At 36.0% G+C, this 6,141-nt stretch overlaps 1 protein-coding gene across 1 annotated transcript in view; it reads left to right on the forward strand.

Annotated features, from left to right (window-relative positions):
• Nucleotides 1-6,141, forward strand: part of IL1RAPL2 (interleukin 1 receptor accessory protein like 2) — a 53,013-nt gene that overhangs the window by 17,176 nt on the left and 29,696 nt on the right.

Genomic DNA, 6,141 nt, shown 5'->3' on the forward strand with positions numbered 1-6,141 from the left:
AAAAAAAAAAAAAATGATTTCATGAAGGTAGAGAGTAGAATGATGATTACCAGAACCTGGGAAGGATGTGAGTGTGGGGCTGGGGTGAGGAAGAGAGGTTGGTTAATGGAAACAAATATATAGTTAGATAGAAGGAATAAGTTCTGATGTTCAATAGTAGGGAATGGTGACTATAGTTAACAACAATGAATTATATATTTCAAAATAGCTGAAAGTGAGGACTTGAAATATTCTCAACACATTGAAATCATAAATGCTCAAGGTGATGGATATCCTAAACACCCTCAGTTGATTATTACACATTCTGTATATGTACCAAAATATTAAATGTACACCATAAATTAAAAATATTATGTATTAATAGAAAATAAAGTGATTATTGATATAGCTGGTTAAACATCTACTGTAACAGTTTTTTTGTTCATTGCTCTTATTGTTTCCTTTTTTGTTTTCCATGCTTTTTCTGCCTTCTCTTGTTTTAATTGAGCATTTTATATTATTCTATTTTTTCTTCTCTCTTAGCATGTTATATGGTTTGATTCTGTGTACTCACCAAATCTCATGTGGAATTTTAGTCCCCAGTGTTGGAGGTGAGGCTGGTGGGAGGTGATTGGATCATGGGAGTGGTCCTTCATGAATGGCTTAGCACCATCCCCTTGGTGCTGCTCTCGTGATAGTGAGTTATTGTGAGATCTGGTTGTTTAAAGTGTGTAGTGTATACCTCCCCACCCCTCTCTTCCTCCTACTCTTGGTATGTGAAGATGCCTTACTCTGCATTTGCCATTCCCTGTTAGTAAAAGCTGCCTGAAGGCTCCCCAGAAGCAGATGCTTCTGTACACCCTGTGGAACTGTGAGCCAATCAAACTTCTTTTCTTATTAATTACCCAGTCTCCGATATTTCTTCATAACAATGTGAGAATGAACTCAAACAGTATATCAATTATATTTAAAATTTTTTAATTTTATCTCTACAGTTTGCAAAATACATTTCTAACTAAGTCCATTTCCAAATAACACTCTACCACGTCGCAAGTAGTGCTGGTGCATGATAACGGAGTATTTCCAATTCCACCATTTTGTAACATTTCTGTCATTAATTTGCCTATTTATAAGCTATAATCACCAAATACATTATTGCTATTATTTTGAACAAACTGTTGCCTGTTAGACAAGGAATAAGAATAATAAAATATTTTATTTTATTTTGATTTATCCCTGCTCTAACACTATTCTTTATGTGGATCCAAATTTCTGATATATTTCACTTTCATTTTCTCTGAAAATCTTTTAACAGTTTTTCCAACACAGGTTGACTGGTGACAAATTCCCTGTTTTAGTTTGTCTGAGAAAGTCTTTATTTATCCATCACCTTTGAAGGAAAATTTAACTGAATATCTCATTCTAGGTTTGTAATTGTTTTATTTCAACACTTTAAATATTTCACTCTCTTCTTGCTTGCATGATTTTCACAGAGAAGTCTGATGAATTTCCTATTCTTGTTTATCTATAGTTGTGATGGGTATTTCTTTTTACCCCTCTGGCTTCTTTCAAGATTTTCTTTGTCTTTAATTTTATGCAGTTAGAAAATGATATGCCTAGGTGTAGTTTTTTTGGTATTTATTCTTCTTTGTGTTCTTTGAGCTTCCTTGATTTGTGGTTTGGTGTCTGTTATTAATTTTAGAAAATTTTCCAAGATTATTAACTAAATATTTCTACTGTTCCTTTCTTCTCTTTCTGGTATTTATTATATGCATATTACTTCTTTTGTAATTGTTCCTAAATTATTGGGCATTTTTTACATTTTTTTGTCCTTTATTCTCTTTGAATTTCAGTTTAGGAGGTTTCTATTGACATATCTTCAAAGGCATTGATTCTTTCTTTGACTGTCAACATATTTTGATTTCTAGAGTTTCCTTTTGATTTTTTCTTAGAGTTTCCATCTCTGGTTACCTTACTAATTTGTTGATATACGTTGTCCACTTTTTTCATTGGAGCCCTTAACATTTTAATCATAGTTATCTTACCTTTCCAGTTTGGTAATTTCAAAATCTCTGCCATATCTGAGTTTGGTTCTGAATGTTTGCTTTATGTCTTCAAACTGTGGGGATTTTTTGCTTTGTTTTGTTTTGCTTTGCTTTTTAATATGCCTTGTGACTTTTTTGTTGAAAGCCAGATATGGTGTATTGGGTAAAAGTAACTGAAGTAAATAGGCCTTTAATGTGAGATTTCATGTTTATCTGACTAAAAGTTAGACTGTGTTTACTCTTTGGTATAGCTATAGGTGTCAGAGGCTGAAATTGCCTCTAGTGTTTTTGTTCTTGTCTCCACTGTTTGATTCTTCCTCGAGATTACTTCTTAAATAGGGTCTGAGCTTTGCAGGTTTTTTTTTTCCCCCCCCCAAATAAAATCCCTTATTATTATACAGGAGCCGGATTGATGTTGTGGTACATATTTCAAAATTCTATGATGTCGCATCCTTTAGTGACCTTGTGCCCCTGGTATATTACCTTCATGAGTATTTCTTAGATTCCCTCATCCCTTTAGGTGAGAGGAAGACTAGAGTAGTCATTTCCCTTCTCCCAGGTGGGCTAGGCTTTGGTAAAACTGAAGTAGTTTAGGTCACGATAAAGTGGTTTCCCTTGACAGCAAGCCTTTGAAAAGAAAAAGAAAAAGAAAAGGGCCGGGCGCGGTGGCTCACACCTGCAATCCCAGCACTTTGGGAGGCTGAGGCGGGCGGATCACGAGGTCAGGAGATTGAGACCATCCTAGCTAACATGGTGAAATCCCGTCTCTACTAAAAATACAAAAAGTTAGCCGGGCGTGGTGGCGGGAGCCTGTAGTCCCACCTACTGGGGAGGCTGAGGCAGGAGAATGGCGTGAACTCGGGAGGCGGAGCTGTCAGTGAGCTGAGATCGCGCCACTGCACTCCAGCCTGGGTGACAGAGCAAGACTCCATCTCAGAAAAGAAAAGAAACAGGATCTTGCTCTGTCACCCAGGCTGGTGTACAGTAGTACAGTCATAGCTCACTGCAAATTCTAACTCCAAGGTTCAAGTGATTCTCCCACCTCAGCCTCACTGGGAATACAGGTGCACACCATCAAGCTAATGTTTAAAATTATGTTTAAAATTATTATTTGTAGATATGGGGTCTTGCTATGTTTCCCAGGCTGGTCTTGAACTCCTGGGCTCAAGTTATCCTCTAGCCTTGGCCTCCTAAGGCCTAGAATTATAGGCATGAACCACTACACTCAATCAACAAGCACTTTTAAAAGGAGAACAAAGTGCTCTGGGCTCATTTTAAAATGGTCATATTTCCCTTTCCCCCTGCCAGAAGCATAAGGGAACCTTTTTTCCAATCTTCACAGTAAGAACTTAGTGGCGCTTATGTAGGCAAAACTCACAAAATTGTGGGGTCCCCCTAAATATAGGTCTCATGCTGTTTTTAACTCTCAAGATAGTTCATGGTGGGTCTCCAGGAATTTATCTATTACATTTTAAGTGTTTGTGCTGGTACTGGCCTTGCTCCTGGGGATCTCATTCCAGTATACTGTGATTCTCTGTATTTGCCTTTCTCTCAACTTTCTGGGGCAGAAGTTTGCCCTGTGACTTGTTACCTGAGGGATTTAAGAAAAGTTGATAATTTTCAGTTTGTTCACCTTTTTTCTTTTTGTGAGAATGAGAGGGACAATTTCCAAACTCTTTGTAGTATTAATTTGTAATAATAGTGCAAATCTAAATAAAATTTTGGAACATAGTGATGTCTATCACCTGAACTGGTTACTTTTTATTGTACCAGTGTTCACTGCTGCTATAACTTGCCTTTAATGTTAATATTTAGACCCCTCTGGTTACTACCCCTCCCTCACCTGCCATGGATGCATGCATATATACAAACTCATCAAATTGTATACATTAAATAGGTGAGTTTTTTTGTACATCTATTATGTTTCAATAATCAATTTAAAATGCATGTGGTTCTTACCCTCCCATATAATATCAATACTTGGAATGAGATACTTCTAAGGTCATTTGAAATATATCCCAGGATTCCCTCACTTATAACCTCTACTCTGAAACCAGTCTCTTTAATACCTCTCTTTCACACATTCTGCAAAAACCTACTCTTGTCTTCTATTCTGGAAAACCCTCCCTTCTTTTCATTTAGCAAGAATTTTCTTAGGCATTTTTTAGATAACTTAGTCAACAGTAGTCTCTCCATTCTATGACATACTGTCATAAGCATGAGTGTACCACCCTGCTTTGCCTTATTCTTTCTATAATTTTCTGCAACTGTGTACATTGTGTCTCCTCATTTAAATTTTAAAGTTTAATGGAAGAAGGGACCACATCTTTTAATGTTCCTATTTCTTGTATGCCAAATATACAGCCCAGAGCCAGGCACTTATTAAAGATTGGAAAAGAATCATTGATGGATTGTTATATTCTTCACAGAATTAGAAAAAAACTATTTAAAAATATATATGGAATCAAAAAAGAGCCCGAATAGCCAAGGCAATCCTAAGCAAAAAGGACAAAGCCTGAGACATCACATTACCTGACTTCAAACTATACTACAAGAATATAGTAGCCAAAATAGCATGGTACTGGTACGAAAACAGACACATAGATCAATGGAACATAAGCAATGCCACCAATCAACAACCATCTGATCTTTGACAAAGTTGACAAAAACAAGCAATGAGGAAAGGACTCCCTATTAAATAAGTGGTGCTGGGATTACTGGGTAGCCATACACAGAAGATTGAAACTGGACTCCTTATACCATATACAAAGATCAACTCAAGATGAATTAAATACTTAAGTGTAAAACCAAAAACTATAAAAATCCTGAAAGATAACCTAGGAAATACCATTATGGACATAGAATCTGGCAAGTATTTCATGACAAAGATGCCAAAAGCAATTGCAACAAAAACAAAATTCGAAAAATTGGACTAATTCAACAAAGGAGCTTCTGCACAGCAAAAAATAAATAAATAAAATAAAACTATCAACAGAGTAAACAGACAACATACAGAATGGGAGAAAATATTTGCAAACTATGTATCTGACAAAAGACTAATATCCAGAATCCATAAGGAACTTAAAAAAAAATTTAAAAAAAAACTCCATAAAAAAGTGGGCAAAGAACATGAACACTTTTCAAAAGAAGACATACATGCAGCCAAACAAACATATGTTAAAATGCTCAACATCACTAATCATTAGAGAAATGATCATCAAAACCACAACAAGATACTATCTCACACCAGTCAGAATGGCCACTATTAAAAAGTCAAAAAATAGCAGATGTTGGTGAGGTCGCAGAGAAAGGAGAGTGCTTCTACACTGCTGGTGGGAATGTAAATTAGTTCAGTCATTGTGGAAAGCAGTTTGGCGATTTCTCAAACAACTTAAAAGAGAATTATCATTCAACTCGGCAATCTCATTATTGGGTATATACCCAAGGGAATATAAATTGTTCTACCATAAAGATGCATGCATGGGTATGTTCACCACAGCAATAATCACAAGAGCAAAGACATGGAATCAACTTAAATGCCCATCAGTAGTAGACTGGATAAAGAAAATGTGATACACATACACCATGGAATAGTACACAGCGATAAAAAAGAATGAGATAATGTTCTTTGAAACAACATGAATGGAGCTGGAAGCCATTATCCTAAGTGAACTAACACAGGAACAGAAAACCAAATACCACATGTTCTCACTTATAAGTGGGAGCTAAATGTTGAGTACATTTGAAGACAAAGAAGGAAACAACAGACACCAGGGCCTACCTGAAAGTCTTGGAGGGTGGCAGGAGGGTACTATGCTTATTACCTAGTGTAATAAAATAATCTGTACACCAAACCCCTGTGACAGGCAATTTATAAAACAAACCTGCACATGTACCCCGAACCTAAAATTAAAATTAAAAATAATATATTTGCTAGAGAATTATGACTGCTCCATTGAGTGATTTGTAGTCATAAACACCATTTTGATCTTTAATTCCAGAAAACACAAGTCACCTAGGTTTTTCAGGAGCTGATAATTAAGACAGCTCATATATATTAATAGATGAACCAAGGATCATTTTTCAAATCCTCTCTCCAGATTCTTTCTGCAGCCTG

Source organism: Rhinopithecus bieti, unplaced genomic scaffold, assembly GCF_001698545.2.
Source record: "Rhinopithecus bieti isolate Rb0 unplaced genomic scaffold, ASM169854v2 scaffold_62808, whole genome shotgun sequence".
In the NCBI taxonomy this organism is placed as follows: Eukaryota; Metazoa; Chordata; class Mammalia; order Primates; family Cercopithecidae; genus Rhinopithecus; species Rhinopithecus bieti.